This window comes from Meriones unguiculatus (genome assembly GCF_030254825.1).
Source record: "Meriones unguiculatus strain TT.TT164.6M chromosome 13 unlocalized genomic scaffold, Bangor_MerUng_6.1 Chr13_unordered_Scaffold_34, whole genome shotgun sequence".
Taxonomy (NCBI): domain Eukaryota; kingdom Metazoa; phylum Chordata; class Mammalia; order Rodentia; family Muridae; genus Meriones; species Meriones unguiculatus.
The window spans coordinates 9,657,377-9,683,159 of record NW_026843646.1 but is presented as its reverse complement, the minus strand read 5'-3'; the positions used below and the strand labels follow the sequence as shown (position 1 = coordinate 9,683,159).

At 42.7% G+C, this 25,783-nt stretch overlaps 3 pseudogenes; 1 reads left to right on the top strand and 2 right to left on the bottom strand.

The window, feature by feature from the left end:
- The window catches only part of LOC110543455 (zinc finger protein 665-like), a 127,697-nt pseudogene that overhangs the window by 75,742 nt on the left and 26,172 nt on the right, over window positions 1–25,783 (top strand).
- Window positions 17,093–17,961, bottom strand: LOC110542075 (small ribosomal subunit protein uS2-like; annotated as a pseudogene).
- LOC110542076 (small ribosomal subunit protein uS2-like) lies at window positions 18,162–19,011 on the bottom strand (annotated as a pseudogene).

Below are 25,783 nucleotides of genomic sequence, written 5' to 3'. Positions count from 1 at the left end.
CTTGAGGTGGTGTCTCATATACCCTGGCTGCCATTAATCTCGGTCTGTAGCTGAGGGTGACCACAAGCCTGAATACTCTTTTGAGTTTTTGTTCTTAGCCATTCTGATGGGTGTAAGGTGAAATCTCAGGGTCATTTTGATTTGCATCTCTCTGATAACTAAGGGCATTGAGCATTTTTAAGTGTTTCTCTGCGATATTCTTCTACAGAAAATTCTATGTTTAGCTCTGTCCCCATTTTTTATTAGATTACTTTTGATTTAAAACATTGTTTTTGAACAATTTTTTGAACCATGTTTTTTTTTGGAAGAAAAAACAGATTTTCACAACAATGTGTGTGTGTGTATGTGTGTGTTATAGATATATGACAAAGATGATAGACAGATGATAGATGTGAGATAGATGGCTAGATAACTGTAATAATATGTGTGCAACAATAGGAGGGATACTTGTATAAAACATCAGGGTAGGCTAGCGTCAAATAGGAGGGGAGTAGGACCTTGCCTATCAGTGGAAAAGGGGAGGGGCTTAGGCACAGAAGAGGGAAGGAGGATGTGACCAGATGGAGATGAGGGAGGGGGCACAGCCAAAGTACAATTTGAATAAATTGTAATAAATGCTAATAATAAACAGTAATGTAAAAAAAGCATCGTGAAATTTATATTCATCTCCAAAGATTATGAATTCCTAATTCTTTTAAACTGTTAAAGGTCCATGTGAAAAAAGCAGCATTCAAAATCATTAAGACTGTGAGTCTTAGAGTATAACATATGTAAAAATCACAGCAGATTTTAAAGATGAATGCACTGTACTGAGATATAGTCAGAAAGTTTCATGCACAAAGAAGTCAGAAAGTTTTGAAGAGTGGAGAGGACTACACATGCTTATTAATAAATACTAAATTTTAAATATTAATCCTAGAGACACAAAGAATTTTGACTGAAGAGATACTCTATCAATTTCGTAATAAAATATGTATACATTGTAGTATATATTGGATATCTAATAATAATGGACAAATTATTCAAAATTAGAATGCCTGTCTTTAAAATGATTGTGTTTTGGTAACATTAAAAATTTTTAGCTCTTGCAAAGTATTTAATTTCATTAACACATGTCATTATACAGTTCTAATTAAGATTACAAAATTCCACCAGACTGTAAAGTTCCTCATTAAGATATTTTACTAAATAATAGTGATATTAAAATTATGACATTTAGTTAGGAGTCTCAGCATCTGCTGTGATATGCTGCTAGGTAGAGTCTTTCCAAGGCCCTCTCTGGTAGGCTCCTGTCCTGTGTCTTGTTTTCTCCTACTTCCAATGTCCATCCCATTTGTCTTGCTAAGTGAGGACTGATCATCTTACTCCAGAACCTCTTCTTGTTTAGCTTCTTTATGTGTGCAGATTTTAGTATGTTTATCCTATCTTATAGGATACACATGTACCTATGTATAAGTGAGTATATACTGTATGTGTCTTTCTGCTGCTGGGATACCTCACTCAGGAAGATCTTTTCTATATTTCACCATTTGCCTGCAAATTTCATGATTGCCTTGTTTTTAATTGCTGAGTAGTATTCCATTGTGTAAATGTAACACAGTTTCTGTATCCATTCACCCTTTGAGGGACATCAGAATCCATAACCAAACTTTGGGCAGAGTGTAGGGAATCATATGAAAGAAGGGGGAGTTAGTAAGACTAGGAGAGGATGGGAGCTCCACAAGGACCAAATATATCTGGCCACAGGGGTCTTTTCTGAAACTGATTTTCCAACCAAGGACCATGCATGGATATAACCTAGAACCCCTGCTCAGACATAGACTATGGCAGCTCAGCATCCCAGTGGGTACCTTAGTAAGGGGAACAGGGATTGTCTCTGACATGAACTCAGTGGCAAACTCTTTTACCTCCCTCCCCAAAACCCAAGGGATGCGCAGCCTTGCTAGGCCACAGAGGAGGACTTTCAGTTAGTCCTGGTGAGACCTGATAAGCTACGGTCAGAGGGAAGGGGAGAAAGACCTCCCCAATTGGTCAACTTGGAGAGGGGCAGGGAGAAGATGAGGGAGGGAGGGTGAGATTGAGAGGGAATGAGGAAGGGGACTACAGCTGGGATACAAATAAACAACATGTAATTAATATAAAAAATAAAAATTATTAAAAAATGACATTTGAATATTGGAAACAAAAACACATCAGAAGGATATCTATATAATGGCATGTCATAACTAAACCCATTACTATTTAAAAGGACATGAATAGATGTGATGAAAGTAATCAGGCCTTCCTAACAGTTGAAATTAGTTCGGTCCCAGGGAGTGCAAATATTAAAAAATGCCAGTCCTAGACCTGCTCAACATGCATTATCAAAGGAATTTGGGTTATTAGAACCAAATAAGCAAAAAAAAAAAAAAAAAAAAAAAAAAACCATAAAAAACAGCATTCAGCAAAAATTTGTGAAATACTTTTTGTCCATTAAAGTAATCATTCTCCTTGTTCCAACAAAAGGGACCTGAGGATCTCTATTGACCTGTGGCTCCTATCAGAATACCAACACCCATGGTGGCCTCGAGGTTACCTGAAGGGGAAGTAAATGTACTTGTTACACATCTCAAAACACACATTTAGATTCCTGTCCCTTCCCAAACATCCTAATATCTCTTTGCACTATCCAAATGTTCTAAATATTCTAGAAATACCCTGTCTTTTTCCACTAATTAACTTATTAAATTTATATCTTCACCATACACCCCTCCCTTCTCTCCTCACAGTCCCCAAATCATTCTTTCCTCTCCCATTCTTTCTTTCTCTTCTGAGAGACACCCTAAATGTACCAACCCATGCTGACACATCACATCAGGCAGTACTAAGAGCATCCTGTCTCACTAATGACAGGCAAGACATCACCGCTTGGGGAAAAGAAACTAAGGGCAAGAAACAGAGTCAAAGAAAGCTCTCAGTCCAATTGTTAGGGGACCCACATGTTGAGTAACCTGCACATCTGCTACATATGTGTATAGGGACCTAGGTTCAGCCTATGCATTTATGAAATCACAGTTTGTCTCTGTGTATGCTATCTCTACTTTTCTCCTAATAATCTCTATTCTCTTCTAGACAGCCTCGGTCATATCAAGTCTGCTTCTTTTACTCTCTGCTCTGAACTCTTCCAGGTGCCTCTGAACATTTTCCCTCTCTGACCCATAATAAAAACATTCCCTCTAAAAACGAAGTGGCTACTATTTTGCTTGTCTCTTTGCTGTCCCCGATCATACAGTTTGAATATTTAAAGTACATATTTTATTAAGTGAATATTACTATGCCTAAATCATGTTACACCATTCAAGGAATATGTACTGAGAAGCCACAGTTTTTACTTGGGTAGGATTAAAGATACCTGTGCATAGAAGAGTCAAAGAGAGGCATCGGCAATGGTTGTCATCAAACACACCAGGCAGTAATGTAAAGGTATTTTATAAAATATTGTCAACTCAGTTTTATGATGAACTTGAAATTAAATGAGTATGACTGGAAAGTCATTCCTATCTAGCTGAATCCATGTTAAAATACTGACAAATAAATGTTTAAAACCATAATGTTGTTGTACTTTGGGTTGAAATCTGACCAGTTTTCAACAAATCTTTGTTGGCATAGTGGGGAAAATAACTAGATGAAACAGAAAATAATCTCTCATAACTTAGGCTGATAGTTTTGAAGAAACACATATCATTTTCTTGTATAGCTCAGAGCATACCTCTCTGACATGATAACTTTGTTTGGGGTAATGGTATTGACTATTTCTCACAGGAGTGGTTGTCATGAAGCAACTGATAAGAATTAATTCATTTGTTCTAGAGAAATCAAGACCAAAAACTTCCAGAAACCACTAGTCTATCAAGAAAATAATAGTAGTAATTTAAAAATACCTTCAAAGTGGAGCCTGGAATAGAGAAACTCTCATTGAGCATGAAATTATACTTTTCTTTGCTGGTGCTAACTAAAAATGGCTACAGCAGTCTGTATACAAACCACTGAAGTGTAAACATTCTGTAGTAGTCAGGGAGAAACCACTGTGATGTCAACATCCCAAGGCTCAGGCCATAACTGACAAAGTGACACATGGATTTTATTTCCTTCAAACTTTTGACTTTAAATCACTCTTTTTGATCAATTTTTGAAACATATGTTTTTGGAAGAAATAACATTTTCACAACCTTATGTGTGTGTCCCTGTGTGTATAATAAATATATGATATAGATGATAAACAGATGATAGATGTTAGAGAGAAGGTTAGATAACTGTAATAATATGTGTGCAACAATAGGAGGAATACTTGTATAAAACATTGTGATAGGCTAGGGTCAAATAGAAAGGGAGTAGGACCTTTCCTATCAGTAGGCTAGGGGAGGGGCTTAGAAGCAGAAGAGGGAAGGAGGGTGTGATTGGATGGATATGAGGGAGGGGGACACAGACACAGTACAATTTGAATAAATTGTAATACATGCTAATAATAAACAGTAATGTAAAAAAAGCATCGTGAAATTTGTATTCATCTCCAAAGATTATGAATACCTAATAGCTTCAATAGCTTCAAACCTCATATCACAAGTAAAATAGTGAACAGGTCATACAACTTGCTGAGAGAAAAAAAAAAGGAGACTAGGCCACCAGTCTGCAATCAAAGGGATTAACCTGTTTTTCAGTAAAGCCCCATTTTCCCAAGGTGTTACCTGATTAGTACTTGTAGCTGAAAAGTAATGATAAGGCTTTGAAAGTCTTTAGCAGTGATTCCCTAGACTTCAACACTAAAACACAGTGTTTACAGCTTCCCGAAAGCTAATTCTGGTGGACATGATACCTATTCCTCCTAATTTTACTTACAAAATACAGAGAAAAATTATTCCATTTTTTAAAAATACTGAATATTAGATTAAGTTCTGTGCTTTCCTTTACTAAGGTAGAATGTACACCTTATGAAACTAAAACCTGCTTTACTTATGGAACTTTATTCACTGCTTTTCTATGGTTTAACATTTGTCCTGCTTTGTTTCTCTGATGCTATGATAAACACTGATCAAAGCAACTTTGGAAAGGGTATATGTGGCTTATAATCCATTGAGGGAAGACAGGGCAAAAACTCTAAGCAGGGACTGAGGCAGAAACTATGAAAGAACAACACTCAATGGCTTGCTCAGTTACCTTTTTTATACAGCCCAGGCCCACCTGCAGGAATGGTACATCCACAATGGATTGGGCCCTCCTACATCAATTAGCAATTTTAAAAAATGCCTGTACCCCCCACCCCGCCAATCTGATGGAAGCAATTCTTTAGTTTAGATTCCTTCCCCTCAGGTGAGTCAACCTGAGTTAGCCATCATAATAGTGTACGGCTATTCAAAAAAAACAGAGCTGGAGATATAGCTCAGTGAGGTAGGAGGGTAAGAAGGGGGGAGAGAAAAGAGAAGGAGGGAAAAGAAAGAAAAATGTGTGTTTTCTAGGTACAATCCCTTATACAGGGGGAAAAAGAAGGGAAGAAAGGAGGTAAAGAAGAAAGGAAAAGAAAGAATAGGGCAAAACAAGGCCTCCTAATACTCCCCAATGTCCAGAACTGAGAATTGAACCTGGGGCCTCACTAGACAGGTGCTTCACTACTGAGCTACGGCCACAGCCATTTTCCCATTTTTAATTTTTGTTTTGAGATTAAGTTGCCCAGTCAGGCCTTGAACTCATTCTGGAATTCACAAAAGCCTGGAACTTGCCATCTTCAGGCATCTGCCATCCAAAGATCTGGGATTATATACATGTACCACCAGGCTAAACAAAGAAATTATTTTTATGAAAGAAAGAAAAAAAACGATTCAAACAAAGAAGACCATATGAAGAGAGGATCAAAAATAGAATTATGGTGGCATAAATGACAGAACACTGGGGACCACCAGAAACTAGAAGAGATGAATATTCTTCCCAGAAGCCTTCAGAGGAGGTTATCTCCTGACACCTGAATTTCAGAGCCACCCACCAAAATTATGCAAGAATAACCACCTGTTGTTTTAAGCCCCCAAATTTGTGATACTGTGTTATAGCAGCCCCAATGCTTGAAAACTAACTTGTAACTATTATGTAATACATTATTAAGAAATGGAATTAAGCCTGGTGGTGATGGCCTTTAATTACAGAATTCAGGAGGCAGAAGCCAGCAGACCTGAGTTCCAGGACAATCAGGACTACACAGAGAAACCGTATCTCAAAAATCGGAAATACAAAAAGTGAAAATAAGGTAAACTGGGAGAGAGGGAGATAAAACATTAAAAAAAAGATCAGAAGCTGGGCATCTTGGCACAAGCCCATAATTTTAGCAAATCAGGTAGGCAGAGGCAGGCAGATATCTGTGAGTTCTAGGCAAGCCTGGTCTACAAAGTGAGTCCAGGACAGCCAAAGGTACACAGAGAAACCCTGTCTCAAAAAAAATTACTTCATTTGTATTTTCCTCTTAAAATGTAAAGTTTGCAAGTCCTGGTGGCACTGCCTATTGAATTACAGGCCAGACTAGGCTACAGAGATCCTGTCTCAAAAGAAAAAAGGAAGTAAGGAAGGAAGGAAGGAAGGGAAGAAGGGAGGGAGGAAGGAAGGACGGAAGGAAGGAAGGAAGGACAGAAAAAAGCCAGACCACACTAGTACATGGAGCCGGTCTTTTTAAGTTTTAATAAAATACTTTCAAAGTTTTCCAAACATATATTCATACATATCACAATAAGATTTCTCACATGGGGGCGTGTTTAACCCCAATTCTTATCAGTTCTTCTACCAACATTCTGAAATTTGTTTAATAAAACAACAATCAACTAAGACAATCCAGAGCTAAAAATGATTCTATATGCCAGGCAGTGATGGCACATGCCTTTAATCCAAGGCTCAGGAGGAAGAGACAGGCAGATCTTTGAGTCTGAGAACAGTCTCGATTTACAGAGAAAGTTCCACCATAGTCAGGGTTCAAGGAGTAACCCTGTCTTAATGAAAAAAAGAAACACCAAAAAAAAAGAAAAAGAAAAAAGGGAAAAACCCTGTATAAATTCTCAAAAGAGTACATCATTCACTAGAGTAAACTTGCAGTTCATGAATTGCTGTTCAATGATGGAGTTAAATACTCACAAGAAAAAATGGGAGGCCACAGGAAGGAGGGAGACTTTACAGTCTCCTTCTTATCTGTACATTGCATATAAGTAGATCATTTATCTTTACATTCAACCACAAATTTCTTCAATAACTGCTTCTCTCAATGATGCCCTCAATTGGTTATACATGACACTGGAAAACATTCCTTCACTATCTATGTCCCTGGATCCTGATAACCCTTCCTGTCACCTTGTACCTGTTTTGCCAGCATGAAACTGAAAACTCAGATTTATAGTGCTTTAAACATATAATGTTATTATTTATCATGTTAAAAACAAAGAAAAACAAAACACAAAGCAGCTACCTAGATCTGCTATGGCAACCCTACTGTCAGTCATTAGTTATCTAGGATCTTTCTAGTTCTTTGCTCTGTTACTCCTTCCCAAGATGGCTGCTACATCTCCAGGCCTTTGCTTGCTTGCTTGCTTGCTTGCTTGGATTGGGTTTCTCTGTGTAGGTTTCCTGGCTGTCCTGGAACTAGATCTATAGACCAGGATGGCCTTTAATGCAGAGATCCAAATGCCTCTGCCTTGCCTCCCAAATTCTGGGATTAAAAGTGAGCCACCACCTCCCAGCCTATCTCCAGTCTCAGCTAAAGAAAGGCTGGGAATACACACCATTATCTCCTTAAAACACTTTTGAAATATTATATTCATCATTTTCTTTACATTCAACTGATTATATCTGTTAAAATATAAAGAGAGCTGAAGATGACTCAGTGATTAAGATTACTGACTGCACCAAGTGGTGCAAGCATTTAATCCCAGTGCTTGTGAGGCAGAGGCAGACTCCAAATGTGGAGGCTTAAAACAACAGGTGTTTATTCTTGCAAAATTTTGGGAGGTTGCTCAGAAATTTATTGTCAGGAGGTAACCTCCTTTGAGGGTGTCTAGAAAGAATATTCATCTCTTCTAGTTTCTGGTGGTCCCTATTGTTCTACCATTTATGGCACCACAATTCTATTTTTTGTTCTCTCTTCACACGGCTTTCATAGTTCAAATCTTTTCCATTTTTTCATAAAAACAATTTCTTTGTTCAGCCTGCTGGTACATGTCTATAATCCCAGCTATTTGGGGGACAGATGCTGGAAGATGCCAAGTTCAAGGCTTTTGTGAGTTACAGAATGAGTTCAAGGCCTGACTGGTAAACTTAATCTCAAACAAAACAAATTGAAAAATGTCTGTGGCCATAGCTCAGTATAGTGAAGCACCTGCCTAGTGAGGTCCCAGGTTCAATTCTCAGTCCTAGGTGTTGGGGAATATTAGGAGGCTTTGTTTTGCCATATTATTTCTCCCTCAATTCTTCCTCTAACTCTTCCACAAGATTTGTGGAGAGCTGAGACTCAGACGCCATCTAGTGGCGCTGACATCCGCCCTCAGAACTGTAAAGAACCTCTAGAGCGCATGTGAGAGTTGCGAAAGCGCGCCAAGCCACTGCCCGAGCTCGGGCCATCAGACGGGGTGGTGAGTGAGCAGCCAATCAAGGTATGACACGTCACTTCACGTCACTTAGGTGCGACCAGGGCTTATATAAAACAGCGCCAATTCGGGGCTTGCTCTCTCCTCCTTTCATCGCTTGACTGTAAAAAAGCCTGTTGCAGAAGGATCCTATTGTCCGTGTGCGTTCTTGCTGGCGAGACGACCACGCGGCTCGCAACATCTGGTGCCGAAACCCGGGATCGAACCACCCGGGAAGCAGGGACCTGCCATCGCCGGTATCGAGGAGAGCCCCCGTTTGCGGGGAGGATTCAGAACTGCAGCATCGAGGTTAGTTCTGAGAGGCATGTTTGGTCTTGATTTATCTCATCTTTCATTTCAGCTAGCAGAAGCCCTTATTGCTTTCCCTGTTGTGATCGTTGCCCTCGCCCTCTTTCTTTTGGTTTCGTACAAGCTTGAGGGCGACCTCGGAAGGGAAGAGATTAATGAAAAGCTAAGAGTAGGCACTAAGGGAGTGTTAGAGGAGATACAAGACGGCATGTCAGAAACAGACGTGACAAAAGATTAGGGGCCCCAATGGATAGAAATAAAGACGTCTCTAAGAAAAAAGGCCCTTCTGTGGATGTTAAAGCCGCGGGAGTGAGAGGTAAGGGAAAAGACGCCCTGGGAGAGAAAGGTGAAAAGGAAAGGAGAAACCCAAAAGAGAAGCCTCTTTATCCAATAAAAAAATTGGAGGCTTTGGGGCTTGATAGCTTTGAATCTGAGCAGCTGAATCCCTCTGAGGAAGAGGACTTAGAGCGGGAAGCAGCCCGCTATGAGGAAGAACGATACCACCCGGATGAGTAGCCATTACTGTTGTATCAGAAGCAAAGTAGTATGAGGAACAGGAAGGGTGCACTTTCTCAGTTGGCCGCTCCCGTTGTCTCTAGTGCTCCTCCACCCTACACCGGGAGGCACTGTCCTGATTCCTTCTTTTCAACAAAAGATAGACACAAATTTTTTCAGACTTTTCCAGTATTTGAAGGTGTGGAGGGAGGCCGTGTCCACGTACCTATAGATTACCCTCTAGTCAAGGAACTGGCAGAGTCAGTTAATAAGTACGGGGTGGATGCTAATTTCACAATTATGCAGCTTGAGAGGCTAGGCTCTACAGCAATGAACTCAAATGATTGGCAGACTGTAGTGAAAGCTGCCCTCCCTAATATGGGAGTGTATTTGGAATGGAAAGCCTTATGGCATGATGCCTGTCAATCCCAAGCTAGGGCTAATGCCAATGCAAAAGACAATCTACGACGCTGGACATTTGAGCTACTAACAGGACAAGGTCCACATGTTCAGCAACAGACAGATTATGATTGGGGAGCGTACGGCCAAATATCTGCTGCTGCAATTAAAGCATGGAAGGCCCTTTCAAAGAAGGGTGGGACCAAGGGCCATTTAACAAAAATTATCCAGGGTCCTCAGGAGTCATTCCCAGAATTTGTGGCCAGAATGACAGACGCAGCTGGCAGAATATTTGGAGACCTGAAAAGGGTCTGACCAATGATAGAGCAACTGGTGTATGAGAATGCTTCACCAGAATGCAAGGCAGTCATTACCCCCAGAAGGAACAAAGGACTAACAGATTGGATAAAAGTTTGCCGAGGACTCGGAGGCCCGCTTAACCAACTGTAATAAAGCCTGTTGCAGAAGGATCCTATTGTCCGTGTGCGTTCTTGCTGGCGAGACGGCCACGCGGCTCGAAACAAAGATTCCCAGAGTTCGCTTACTGTTTGTTTGACTGTAGGTCTGTGCAACTGTTTCCATTGTTTGCTGGATGAAGCCTCTCAGATTACAGTTATGCTGGTCTCCTGTCTACAAGCATAGCAGATATATGAATAAATGACCAGGGCCCAGGCTTTGGGTACACCATTGCTTAGGGGATGAAAGAAGAGGAGCAGCAAATGCAATTGTTGAACTTGGAAGAGATACTCAGCTCTCCCTGATAGATATTATTCTTCTTGTAGGTGATATGAGGCATAATTTTTGTCTAGTTACATGGCTGTACAGAAGAGATTGTTTTCAAATTAAAACAAAGTTTTTTTATTTCTTTTTTTCTATTTTCTTTCTTTTTTTGTGGAGGAGGGAAGGGGTCATCAAGACATGGTATCACTGTGTGTGTAGTCCAGGCTGTTCTGGAACTCTGCCTCAGAGTCACAGACTTGGACTCTGTTGTCAAGCTCTGGATACCATTTCCCTAGCAGGGCTGCCTTGTCTTACTGCAGTGAAAGAGGAGGTACTTAATCCTGATATAACTTGATGTGCCTGGGAGGGTTGGTTGGGGGAGTTATAGGGAAAGTGTTTGGGAGGTTGGGATTGGCAAGAGATGAGGGAGTGGGTTTGTGAGTGGGCTGTGAAATGAACAAATATATAAATTAATGAAGAAAAATACAACTGACCCATATTCATCAAAGTGACAAGATAAAGAAAAAGATGAGGGAACTGTTCCATATTGAAAGAGGCTAAAGAGACAAAAAAATGCAACACTTAAATGTACCAACTTCTTTCGACATTTATGTGAGTAATAACATAGTAAAAAAAAACAAATTAAATGGAATACTGTATCAGCATGAATTTTCTCTTTTAATAACTGCACTATCATTATGTAAGACAATGTTCATGTTTGCATAAAATTGACACTAAACCATTCTGAGGGACAGGACATAAGGTCAGCAGCTTCCTCTCAAAATGTCCAAAGTAAAATAGCAATTAACTGTACATACTTGGAACTATCTTCAAGTTTGTTATTGTTTCAAAATCGTTATGGGGAAGCTGCACGTGGTCTTTAACCCCAGCACTTGGGAGGCAGAGGAAGGCAGATCTCTGTAGGTTCAAGGCCAAAGGGAAGCCCAGGACAACCAGGTCTCTGTAGAGAGAATTTGTGTCATAAAACCAAACTAAATAAAATTGTTGTAAGGAGAAGAACAATGTAACTAAAAACTGAACAAGATTAAAAACAAAGCTGATACTCCACACTGGCAGTCTGGGTAAGACTATGTCTGTAAGAGACTGAAAAGTGAAATGACATGACATTTTGGAGCAGCAAGAAGATTCTCTAAATTCAGCCCACAGTCTTCTTTTTTTATTGTGTGTGTGTGTGGGGGAGTGTTCATGATGTGGGTAAAGGTTGAATACTAGTGAACACATGGGAAGGTCAGATGACAACTCTGTGCAATCATTTTTGCCTTCTACCTTTTCAGGATTTCAGGGATCAAACTCAGGTCTCCAAGCTTGCCCAGCAAGAGCCTTTATCTGCTGAGCCATCTCACCAACTTGCAAGCTGTTCTCTTAAGTCACCTCAATTAGGTAGTAGTGAGAAAAAAATGTGAAGGATCCCTCTCTTAAACAAATTCTTAGGCATAAATAAATAATAAAAAAGAGATGAGTAGAACATTAGTACACTAGTGCTACCAACGACTAACAATCATCCAAACACAACCTAAGCACATCCTGAGACAAGGGGCTGCTGGGCTGGTAGCTAAAATTCCTTGCAAGTTTAAAACTGGAATAATCCTAAAATAAAACAGCTTTCCCAGCTCTACAGTAACCTTGTTATTACATCCTGATTATCTACACATAGCAACACAAAGAAATACAAATAGGAAAATAAGCCCACATGAACCCTGTATACTCCTGGTTGTGCAAGTCCATCAAAGTATAAACAGTGTATCTACCAAACTGTTCCTTATGAAGAATTCTCTAATGAATAAAGAGAACAATCAAATCACGTGAAAGCTAAGTGAAAGAGAGCACCTGCAGTGGCTGTCTTTACTTATGAAGAGTCATTTCATTCTGGAATGCCGGCACATAGGTCCTCAAACAATGTTCCTAGAAATGTGCACGGATCCTGTGGACTTTCCAGGTACCCTGCTTTCTTTCGACCCGATGTCCAAGCTTCCCCCCACCCCCTGCCACGAGCCCCAGGGCAGTCAGGAGGCAGCACTGGACTCTCTGTACTTCCTTTCTGGGACGTCTACCCCCAGCATCACTCTTCCTCAGAATGCAGGGCACAAGTGTATCCCTAGGAACTCCGCACAGCGTGCTCCCAACCCTGGCTGCCCAAGGGCGCTGTCCTGGGTACCAACAGGCCCCACAGAAGCTCTTGGCACAACTCACTCTGGCAGGCTCTCCCGACCCGCCCAGCCCGCCAGCCCCCAACTCACAGCCCCAGCCTCACCTCGCGACCGCCATCCTGCGGGTCCCTCACACACGCCCACAGCCAGCCAGGCTCGGATGCACCGCGAAGGCCGACGCCAGTGGACCCGCCGCTCCTCCACCGCGGGACCCAACGCTCTCTCCTCCCCTCCTCCCAGCCGTGATGCCAGGACCATCACCACATGCCCCGATGGATGGCTGCTGGGGCGGAGGCGGAGCCCAGAGGCGGAGGAGAAGGAGGAGCCCGAGGGCGGAGGCGGAGCCCGGGGCGGGGACAGGGGAGAAGCCCGGGGCAGAGGCGGAGCCCAGGGGCGGGGGAGGAGCTCGGGAATGGAGGCGGAGCCCAGGGGCGGAGGCGGAGCTCGGGGGAGGAGGCGGAGCCCGCGGGATGGAGGCGGAGCCAGGGGGTATAGAGGCGGAGCCCAGGCGGTCCCCGCCCCACACCCTTACCTGGCTTCTCCTGGTCTCAGCCTACTACGATAAAGTAGTCCACTAGCCGAGCCACGACCGCCGCCAATGCGCCCGGGAAGAGGGTTCCCGTCTCCAACCCTCACCGCCGCCGCCCACCAGGCCCGGGAGTAGCTCAGCGTTTTCCCTTCAGCGTCTGTAGCCATAGCAATGGCGCGTCCTTCATGCTGGGCAATGGAGGCGCACACTGCGCCTGCGCCACGCCTCGCTCCAGCTCTTCCCCCTCCCCATCCGAGAAGGGTGGGCCTTTGGTTTCCTCCGAGGACTCTTGGACCCGCTGCTTGGGAACTGGGCGCCCGAGTGCCGCCTCACCACCGAGGCCGAGCTCTTTAAGAGGCCGGGCCTCTGCTTCAACGCCCCCCTCCCCTATTCTTTATTTTCCTCTATCAGGGGTCTTTCCTTCCTCCTCTCTCCCTTTTGCAGTTGGGGGAGAAGGGCACGGAGAGGTGCGGGGTCATTTGGAAAGTTTGCACTTCTCTGCTGCCTGCTTGCCACTGGCCATGCAGCAGAGATTCTCCCGCCCTCGGCTGGAAGCTTGGAATTTGCACCGCCGAGGCTTTTTGCTGCATGTTTTCTGTTTATGTTGTGCAGATGGGGATTTTAGAAACGTGCCACCGAGCTGGCGGGGCAGAAAAAGACTTGTGCAATCTTCAGATGTGCCTATGGTTTCTGGGATTCTTGGGCTGGGGGCGTTCACCTTGGGCTTTGCTCTGAGTGACCAAAAGAGTTGGGTTCCTCCTAGGAACAGGGCATCAGGGCATCCCAGGGATCCTCCTGAAATGGCCCTGTATCCTCCCCCCCAGCCCCGCCCACCCGACTTTCACTGCTTTTTTGTTTCAAAGCTCTGGTAGCTGAAGCAGGTGTTAACTTCCAAGTTGTTCTGCTGTGAAAGCGCAAGCGAATTAATTCATGGGGCTCTTTGTCCAGTCAAGAGATTATCCTAGTCAATTGAGTTTATTTTTTTATTTCTTTATTTTTATTTTTTAATTTTCATTAGTTACAATTTATTCAATTTGTATCCCCCCTGTAGCTCCCTCCCTCCTCCCCTCCCAATCCCACCCCCCCTTCTCCACCCATGCCCCTCCACCAGTCCAATGATAGGGGTGGTTTTCCTCCCCTTCATTCTGACCCTAGTCTCTCAGGTCTCATAAGGACTGGCTGCATTGTCTTGCTCTGTGGCCTGGTAAGGCTGCTCCCCCCTCAGGGGGAGGTGATCAAAGAGCAGGCCAATCAGTTCATGACAGAGACAGTCCCTGTTCCCAAAATATCCACTACTGATGTTTTCAGATTTGGCTGGCACAACACTTGAATGAGTTTACTTTGCCACTTCTTAATAATCATGAAGTTTTAGTAGTTGAATATGTACCCAAATTAAGACTGAAGTTTTCAGAACTGGTGGTTTAGAAATTATCTTTGTGAGGACATCATTCGCTGAGGGGTTTGATCCTTAACATTTTGTATATAGTAGATGCCAGTGTACTTAGTGCAACACATACACCCTCTGCCAATGACTAGCAGAAAGCTAGTGACTAGAGCTGTGAGCTCATCATGAGCTCATCTTCTCTGACTGAATAGTTTGCTTTTATGGGTGTTTCTCTTCCTGATTCTGTGCTGGTGATGGAACTTATGGTCTCATACATGCTAAGAAAGCCTTCTATCATTAAGCTATATTCCCAATGACAGGGTAGACTTTTTCAGCAGGGGGCTGAGCGGGTTAGTCTGGGCCATGCTAAAAGAATTGAAACTGAGGGGGTCCTTTAAGTCAGTACCTCCTTTGTAAATGGTTCCTAGTCAGACGGAGGAGTCAGCATAAGTAATGAAGAGTAGGTTGGTTTTCAAAATAATTAAAGCAAACAAAACCTCCCACCACACCTCCTGTAGACATTTTCCCAGTCATGTCCCTGGGAGCTCTTTCTCCACTTTTTTCAGTAAAGAGTAATCTCACTTCCTCCAGAGACAGCCTGTTCCACAGCATAACAGCCAGCCCTCTAAGAAAGTCCTTCTTTATGAACTCAGAGTTAGCCCACTGTAACTGCCCCCATTTCTCTGAAGCTACCAGAAGGGGAGGGACACCTCATGACTGTGTGTGACTTTTAAAATTATTATTGTGGGATTCCCCCCCCAGTATACCTTCTCACGACCCATAACAAAGGAGACTGAGAGATGTGTTGGAAATTTCCCTGTTACATCACCACATCTCAGACCACTCAGTTGCCTAAGCAAGAATCTTAATGACTGCTACCCATAATACTGGCCTTTCTCTCAACCCCACATTTGTCATTCAGTCCTGTTGCTCCTACTTCCCACATATCCACTTCACACTCACATCATTGTCATTTCCCATCTTGATAGTTTATAATACCTTCCTTACTCTTTTCCCTGTTCATTGGTTCCATGTATGTAAAAAATGGCTTTTTATATGTAAAACTTATTTTTTAAGATCAGGTTTTACGTATCTCAGGCTAGCCTCAAAAATGCCAAGCACATAAAGATGATGTTGAATTTCTGATGCCCCTGACTGCACCTCCTTATTGGGATTACAGGTGTGTACAAAACACAAGGTTTCATGGATGCAAGGCAAGCACTTTACCAACTGAGCTACGTTCCAAGCCCTTATATAGAAAACCTAAAGACAAAAAGCAACATATTGACCCAGTCTTAAATTTAAGTCTGTAATCCTGGAGCAGTAGCACACACCTGTGAGCCCAGCACTCAGAGAAGCAGAGGCAGGTGGGTCACTGTGAGTTCAGGGCCAGCCTGTTCTACACAGAAAAGCCCTGTTTTGAGAAAAAAAAAGTTTGTTGTACCAAGCACACATTTTCAGTTTGAACTATGTTTGGGGTACAGGAAAGAGAAATCCAGAGATGGCTGACATACTGAGTCTTAGACCACTGTGTCTTGACATTTTTTTTTCAAAGTACCTGGGACTGCAGTGGTCACAGTCATACTGTGAGGCTTTGCAGGCTGTTCTTACATAGATTGAATGTTTGGTAAACAGGCCTTGGCTACATAATTTGCAGAGTCCAGTGCAAAACAAAAGTGAAGGATCCCTTGTTCAAAAGTTAAAGATTTCAAAAGCTTTAGCAGAGCATTGGAACAAAGGTGGGCTCCTCTGAGTGCAGATCCCTAGCACCTGAATAGGGTATGTTTCCACAAAGCTGACTCTGTTGGTGCAGTGTGTGTGCATGCTGGAGTGGAGAAGGGGGTGTGGTTGCTTGGGAATTTAACTCAGGACCTTTACAAAAGTAGCTAGTATTTTTAACCTCTGAGCCATCTCTCTGGCCAGTATTTTTTTTTAATTCTGTTTTTTATGTCTATGAATTTTCTACATGCATATACACCTGCATGCCAGAAGAGGGCATCAGATCCCAGTATAGGTGGTTGTGAACCACAATTTGGTTGCCAGGAATTGAACTCAGATCCTCTGGAAGGACAGCCAATTCTTTTAACCTCCAAGCCCCAATATTCTGCTTTTGTTGTTTGGTATTTTGGAGATGACAACGGAACTTAGAACCGCCTTGTGCATGCTTACCACATGATTTACCACTGAGCTACATGCCCCAGCCTCAAAACAATCTCTGGTTGTTGTAGTCTTGTCATTATTGTTGAGATGATCTCACTACATAGCCCAAGCTCACCTCCTTCTGCCCCAACCTCCTGAGAGCCAGGATTACAGAAGTGTACCATTACACCTAACACTCAAAACTATTGTTTGTAAAGTGCGTGTGTGTGTGTGTGTGTGTGTGTGTGTGTGTGTGTATTTTCAGCTTTTAGGAACTTTATTTTCCTTCCACTTTTTCCGTTTGCACCGGTTTCTGCAGAGGAGCTCAGGACCACTCAGTGATGGCTCCAACCCAGTCAGTGGCCTATGCTGTGGGAGCTGATGACCAGTCCTCAGTGTCTGGCTGGCCACTCCAGTCTTCAGTTGGGAACTTCTGGATGGGTTCTGAGGGCACCTGCTTACCCTCAGACCAGTCTGCCACCTTGGGCAGAAGCTGGTGCAGTCCATTCACTCTGGAATGCCTCCTTGGTCATGGCCTTCTCAGCAGCAGCCTGCTCCTCTTTCTCAGTCTCCTCTGGGTCTATGTAGAAGTAACGATAAAGCATAACCTCCCATGACTGCTCACAGGAGGTAGTGCCATACATGAGCAGTACTTCCTGGGCCAGCATCCACCACATTAGTCCCACTGAGTGAACTCCCTTGTTGTTGCATGGATGGCAATGTCCCCATAGAGAAGAAGAGAATCTGTGTTGCACTGAGCGATGGTGGGCAGGTTGACTAAGCAGCCTCTGTGAGGGGCTGCTGGTCAGATCTGAGATCAGCCACCACTAGAAGCCGTGGCTCCCTGAAAGCTGCTTGCATCTGGTTAATGAAGGTCCTAGGTGTGAACGTGGCAGCAACTGGAATCGCTACAATGACAGTGGTAAACTTCAGCACAGCTTGCTCACCAGTGTTCCTGGATGAGATGACACTGACATCAGCAGTGTTCTCAATGGTAACAATAGCTCTAGCTGCAAACAACAGCTTCTTCCAGGTCCTTTTCAGGTTTATGATGCAGATAGCATCACTCTTCCTTTTGAAGACATATTGCTTCATCTGAAAGTCAAGGTTAGTGCCACCTAAGGGGGATTATGCTGTGAGGAGTTTGAGGATATCCTCCTCCTTCATCTGCAGGACATCAAGGGCTCAGGACATTGTGTAAGTTTCTCCTTTAATTTACACTGGGAACCAAGAACAATGCCATATGAACCCATCTCTAGGAAACAGAGAAAATTGTGTGTGCATGTGCGTGTGTGTGTGTGTGTGTGTGTGTGTGTGTGTGTGCGTATTTTCAGCTTTTAGGAACTTTATTTTCCTTCCACCTTTTCTGTTTGCACAGGTTTCTGCAGAGGAGATCAGGACCACTCAGTGGTGGCTCCAACCCAATCAGTGGCCTATGCTGTGGGAGCTGATGATCAGTCCTCAGTGTCTGGCTGGCCACTCCAGTCTTCAGTTGGGAACTGCTGGATGGGTTCCGAGGGCACCTGCATACCCTCAGACCAGTCTGCCACCTTGGGCAGAAGCTGGTGCAGTCCATTCACTCTGGAATGCCTCCTTGGTCATGGCCTTCTCAGCAGCAGCCTGCTCCTCTTTCTCAGTCTCCTCTGGGTCTATGTAGAAGTAACGATAAAGCATAACCTCCCATGACTGCTCACAGGAGGTAGTGCCATACATGAGCAGTACTTCCTGGGCCAGCATCCACCACATTAGTCCCACTGAGTGAACTCCCTTGTTGTTGCATGGATGGCAATGTCCCCATAGAGAAGAAGAGAATCTGTGTTGCACTGAGTGATGGTGGGCAGGTTGACTAAGCAGCCTCTGTGAGGGGCTGCTGGTCAGATCTGAGATCAGCCATCACTAGAAGCCGTGGCTCCATGAAAGCTGCTTGCATCTGGTTAATGAAGGTCCCAAGTGTGAACATGGCAGCAACTGGAATCGCTACAATGACAGTGGTAAACTTCAGCACAGCTTGCTCACCAGTGTTCCTGGATGAGATGACACTGACATCAGCAGTGTTCTAGCTGCAAACAACAGCTTCTTCCAGGTCCTTTTCAGGTTAATGATGTAGGTAGCATCACTCTTCCTTTTGCAGATGTATTGCTCCATCTGAAAGTCAAGGTTGGTGTCACCTAAGGGGGTTTCTGCTGTGAGGAATTTGAGGATATCCTCCTCCTTCGTCTGCAGGACATGAAGGGTTCAGGACATTGTATAAGTTTCTCCTTTAAGTTACGCTGGGAATCAAGAACAACGCCATATGGACCCATTTCTGGGCAGCACAGAAAAGTGTGTGTGTGTATTTTTCATCACTAGGCCATCTCTTCAGCCCCCCTGGCGTCCTCTTTAATCATCATCATCATTATTATTGTTCCTTTCTTCTTCCCTAGTATATTTCAAACAAATTCACCTTCTTTCATTTCCCCTACTGAACTAAAATTTTCTCACCTCTAGGCCTTTGAATGTGTATATGCTTTATTCCTTTTGGGGTGTTAGGTACCTACTGCTTTTCTTTAGGTTTCACAGTGTAATTTATAATGATATACACATTTCTATGCATGGTCTATAGGTTTGTTTTTATTGGATTAGCCCACAAGACTGTAAGCATATAGAGAAAAAATGATGTTTGTATGATTCATTTTTGTGTGTTCAGGACTTAGCACAGTACTGAGTACCTAATTCACAAACAGTAACTATCTGCAGAAGGACAAATAACATTTTAAACAGTAAATGCTATTAACAAAGTTTTCATAATCTGATAGTAGTACAAAGTTCCCACCTAGAGGATGGGAGCACAGAGCACTTTATTTCTTAATGCCAGCCATTATGCCATCTGTAATAAACTTCTCCTAAAGTATTTTTTTATGTTTCCTCTGTTCCTGCTGTTAGTAGGACAGCCTCTATGTCTGTTGCCTTCTCCGTGTTCTCTTTCATTTATCCCATAACAAGTTACTTTTTTTAAGCTTTAGTGAGTTTTAGCATCTGGCTTTATCATATGCAACGACTATCTGTATCTGTCTGTTTTGTACAGAAGCTAGAAATATAGCTTGGGGGTAGAACATTTCCTTCACATATATGAGGTAAAGAAAGAGGAGGAAGATGAAGAGGAAGAAAAGGAACAGGAGAAGCAAAGCATTGCTTTTCTTTATGCAGATGCTCTGCCTTAAATACAGGGGTTAACAGTCTTCCTGTTGCTGCCTTCCAGATAAGATAGAAATTATAGGTACAGCAACAGTGTTAATTATTTGGTGTTAGTTTTTATCCTGGTCCTTCTCCTGACATTTGCTATATACATGCTTATACAGAGTTGGTTTTATGTACATGTTCATTTTCTGCAAATAGTCTATGTTTTCATTAAGTTTTATGAGAGGTCAGGTCCCCAGAAAATGTCCTGGGCTTTGCATCCTGCCATACTTAACTCTAGGAGACCATATCCACAAAGCTGATTGTGTTCTTTCTGTACATCATTAGATGTTATGACTTCAGGATGCATCTTGAACCTTGTTTTCAAGAGAATGTTATAAACAAGCTCTAAGCTTAACAGGCATTTTGTTCCTCATGAAAAGATTTCATCATAAAATGACCTGTCTGAAAAGATCATTTGAGATCACTGTACAATGCACTCAGTTACTTTCATTTTAGTCACTAACATTATTAGTACTGTTTATTGTTTTTCATTACTTGTCTAGAGACCCAAGTATGATGACCCTGGTGTAATGGACTGTGGACACACTATTTACTAAGAAAATAAAACAACACATTCAAAACAAGCAAAACCTCCAAATATTGATAAGAATTAGGTCTAGATTTAGGGCCCAAAAATAATTCAGTTGAAATGTTGGAAAGACATTGAAACACCATTATTCAGCAAGCTTTTTCATCATATATGTAAATATGATGAAAGGTTGTACACATAAACACTACTTAAGAATTCCTGGACACACAAAAGGTGGAAATTCAGTAAGCAGGATTTTTTTTTCCTTTTTGTTTTCTTGCCAGGAAGATTTTGAACATGTTCCTACTCTCTCCTCCCCTTTACTTTCCTCCCATTCTTTTCCTTCATTGCTCAGTGTGAATTTACAAACATTGTAGGTGAATGGATGCAATTATGCAAAAGCATTGCCAAAAGGACCCCTGTAGCCTCACTTTTAGACCTTGAACATAAAATACTTTCTAGCTATTTTTTTTTCATGCACTAGTGATTTAGTAAATCAACTCATTTTCTGGGGGGAGGGGTAGATACCCAGACATGGTGAATTCCTCATCTATCCCTCTCCCCACTCTCCACCACACCCTCCACTTAGGTCCTTTTGTACTTTGGAGAGCACATTGACAGAAGTTCCCTGAGGAGTTTAAGTTAGCCTGTGTGACTCCATTTTGAAATAAGGCACCATCTTGACCAGGAGATGACCTCAGGTACCAAGAAATATCACAGAATGTGCACCTGGCAGAATACAAAGTTAGCTCTCCAAGCAACGGCCTCCAGGAAATATGACAGAATAAATGTTTAGTAAAAAATAGAGAAAATCTCCTGAGGAATTGTGATTATGTAAACGGTCACCTCTCCCCTTTGGCTTCTACCCAATTCTGTAACAAGGCATGAACCCCCTGCTTTCTCTCATGGAAACATGTATCCCCCTGCTTACTGTTATGGAAACCACCTGCTTAGAGTCTTCCCCTTTAAAAACCCTGCTCACTCAAAGCTCAAGGTCCCAGTTCTCTACTGCTGTGTCAGTGAGCCTTGGGCCCCGAGTTCAATCACTCTTGTAATAAAGCTCTCTTGCTCTTGCATCAAGTCATCTCCTGGTGGTCTCTGTGGGTTGTGTGTTCCTGGTATTACATCCCCACCTAAGCAAACCACAATCATACATGTGCTTTCTAAGATTTTCTAACAAAATTCTTGTAGTTGCCATTCTGAGACCTCAACTAAACAAGAATTGGGTGGGCTGGAGAGATAGCTCAGAGGTTAAAAAGCAATGACTGCTCTTCCAAAGGTCTTGAGTTCAATTCCCAGCAATGACATGGTGGCTCATGACCATCTATAATGAAATCTGGTGCCCTCTTCTGGCCTGCGATCATACATGTAGGCAAAACACTGTATAAATAAAAAATAAATCTTAAAAAAAAGAAAAATAATTGGCTTAGTTCTCAGGTGACAATTTCATAAGTGCAGTCAGGCTAATAAACCATGTGCCAAGGTGCTCAGGTGGGTATTCTTAGAACAGTGTCAGTACACTGGCACAGACCCAGGAGCTCAGTGAAGCCAAGCCTTCTCCTTTCGGGTTCAGTCCACTTCCTTGTTGAAGCCACCTATGGTTCAATATAAGAAGTTTGAGGGCTTGGGGGTGTAGCTCAGTTGATAAGACATGGAGAAAAAGAATCAGAAATTCAAGGTCATCTTATAGCTGTTTAGTTTCAGGTCAGGATGGGCTACATGGGACCCTTACCAAATAATAACAATAGTAATAACCATAATACATTTTGGCTAAGAGCATATTTGGCAATCATTGTTCCAAGCCAGAGCTAACCTCAGGTCACCAACTTTCCTCAGAGAAGAAGCAAGGAGGCAAATAGGTCCAGTCCGGTAAGATTTTCTGCACACAGACCCCTCTCCAACTGAGCTTTCCCAGCTAACCATGTAGAAATGTGTGCTCCCACTAGCGTCCAGAGGTGCCACAACTTGTAGTGCTGGGAGCATGGGGCAGGCAAAGTCACCAAGAAGCACAGCTGTTTGGTCACTGGCCTACTGAGACCATCAAAACCAAACAAAACCACAAAAGAACAACACAAGAAAAGAATGTACCAGGTACAATGTGCACAAAGAGAATGGAAGAAGAAAATACCAAAACTCAGAACAGTGGCCTGTCTCTCTATTGGCCAACTATCCTGTTCCATTAGCGGTGGCCTACCACCAAATCAGGCTCCACCCAACTACACCAGAGTTTGGAATGGTGACCGCATTCAGCCAGACCATAGAATGGAGCAGCAACATATCTTTTGATCTCTACCAGAACAGAAGCCAAAGCAGCAGCCAATCTCTACCATACCAGAGACCATAGCAGCAGCCAAGCTCTGCGAGACCAGAGGCCAGAGCAGTAGCTAAGCTCTGACAGACCAGAGACCTGAGAACATTTGTAGAGGTGCCAAGGCTGGAGCTCCGCCTACCTTATCTATCTCTTGGTGTCTCCTTGCCACTGTCACTGGAGCCTGTGGAGCATGGCTCAAGCCTCCTGAAATGGGAAAGAATCAAGTCAAGGGGGATAGGAGGATGCTGTTACATATCCTCAGTCAGTCCCAATTAAGAAAAAAAGGCAGCTGGCAGCAACAGACAATACAGTCAAACAAAAAGACACAAACAGCCACAACCCACTGCTTGCGCAGCAGAAAACACAGGGCTAGACAACAAATCCCACTACTCATGCAGCAGAAAAACTGAAAGTAGGACATCAGTGAATCAGTGCTGCAGGAGCTACTTCTCTTGTCCTTATCCAAAGATTCAGAGATCACAGAAAACTGGGTTCTCTCCCACCCTTTACAGATAGGGGCACATTCATCATCTCTCCTGGTGACCTTGGGGTAGAGTCAGTAGTCTGGTGAACTTTGGGTGACTTTTTTAGGCCTAGTTCCTGGTGACCTTTAGGGGTGTCAGGTCTCGTTCTCAGTTCTAAAAAATCCATTTGGACTTTGTGGGGATTGTAAATTGTATGTCATGTATCAGAGAGCACTCCAGTAGTAAACTGTGATATAGAAAGAGTAGAACTGATGATGTAAAGGATTTACTATTGCTGAGAAACTAGTGGCACCAGTTAGATTTTAGCTGAGGAAAGACTGCCTGTAAAACATTCCACAGATAAGTAGTATGCTAACCAGGCCTGTTAGAGATTAGGATCTGGGGATACACATGTTTGTTCACCAGGATTATCTAGAAATGTGGCAGAGTGAAGTTTTTTAATTTGTAATTTCCCAAATTGTGTATTTATCAATTCATGAATCAGAAAGAAAACAGACCAGATTGGTGGGTGTAAAATTTGGGTCAGGTAGCTTGATGCAGTGAATATTGAATTTCGAATTAAGGGACTGTCCTATGCCCATATGTACAATCCTCATTGACACAGTTCTGTCAGTTCAAATTTGAGACACAGGCTATTGGCTAAAGCTGTGTCTGTCAGGTTACAGGTCTCAGCAGCTAATATTGTACACAGGGACAGCATCAAACAGTATCTTATTAATGGATTTCCCTCTACAAGAAAATGGCCTGTGTTTTTCAAAGTCAGTATGACTGTTTTTTTTTCAACTCTGAGGTTGATTACAAATAAAGAGGGACCTGTGTAAGAATTGAGTTCACTGACCTACTTTGAAGCTGGTGTTGTCACAACCCAGAAAGGGAGGGGGAGGAGGGAAGATGGCAATGAGTCAGGTAATCAATTTTAGATGGTCAGTAAAAGTGATAAGTGTACACCTAGGCCTGGGAGTTTGCTGAACTTGTTTCTGGAAAGCAAATTTCTACACTTACACTAGTTCAAACACACAGAAGATCTGGACAAAGTGGTGTGGTAGTACCTAACAGGAATGCTTTCCCCTCCCCCATTTGAAAATGAACAACCTGAGAGAAAAGGTGTGAGTAATACTTGGTGTGTTTTATTACATGCTTGAAGTCCCTGAAGAATATTGGACCATAAAACCATTTTCAACTTTTAAAAATAATTTTTGAGATTATAATGAAATCATTTCATCCTTCTCATTCCTCTCTACTCTTAGGTCTCAAATGCTGGGATGAATCATTAAGGTGGCTACTTAATAATCAAAGCAGACATGGCTGTCAGGTTCTCCCAGCATCCCTCAGTCATTACCTGTTACAAGGTATGGGTGTCAAACACAGATCTCTAGCCCAGGAGTTGAGCTGCCCTCTTCCCAGCAGTCCTTCCTTTTGTATTCTAACCATTTTGGTTACCTGGTCTTTTTCATTTATTTTTTATCCTCCTGGTCCTTTGTTCTGGCTCTCCAATTCCCTCTCTTCTCTCATCTCACATAGCTCAGGGTCATGTCAACTCTAGACTGTCCCAGATTTCCCTGTGTCTGACTTTGTTCTCTCGTCTATCTATAATAAACTTTCTACTCCAATATTTCTAGGTACAGCCATATCCTTTTTGGTTTATACCTCATTTTTGTTGAGCCCCCATTAACTACTCCTTTCTTTCAAATTCATTGACATTTGTTTCTTTAATAGTTATTACTCTTTGACTTTGACTGAAATTTCAATGAAGGACTTCCCAACTATGAGGTAGAGGTGACTGCACTGGACACAGTGTGTAATGGAATGTGCAACATAAATGGCTTGTATCTGGGAAGATGAGCAGGTGCCCTGGTACAGTGGAAGATTTTATTTTAAAACATTTCCAAGATGAGTTTGTTGCAGGATATTTGATCCCAGTGTGATCCCTGAGATTGTGAACTGTAATAACCCGTGCTTTGTTTGGTGTGGGTGAGCCCTAACACAAACCTTAATTCCAAGAACTTACAATTTATTGTAAACAGGTGATTACGGTATGGATCCACCAGCCCTAGAACATACCTTTAATTCAAAAGCTCTCTGTGCACAGGATTAAATAATGTTAACCCTAGGTCAAGAGGCAAAGCAAGAAACCAGCTGACAGGGATTAAAGAGTAAGTGGAACTTTCAGCTGAAATGTATTTAAGACAGAGTGTAAAAGTGGAAGTTTTAGCTTGGTAGATTTGGGACTTTTTGAGCTTTGAGCTAGAAAGATTTTGGGCTTGGGTTCCTTTGGCCTATCCCCCCTGAGCTGTCATCTGAGCTGGTGAGCTTTGGGGGCTTTTTTCTCTTGGAGGTGAGGTGAGTAGCAGGGTCAGATGGGTGTTTTTTCTGCCTCTCTGAGCTAGCATGTTTGAAAATTGTATAATTGGGATTTTCACTCTTTTATAACAACACTAGGATTCTGTGTGCCCATAGGGGTTAGGGCAAAGC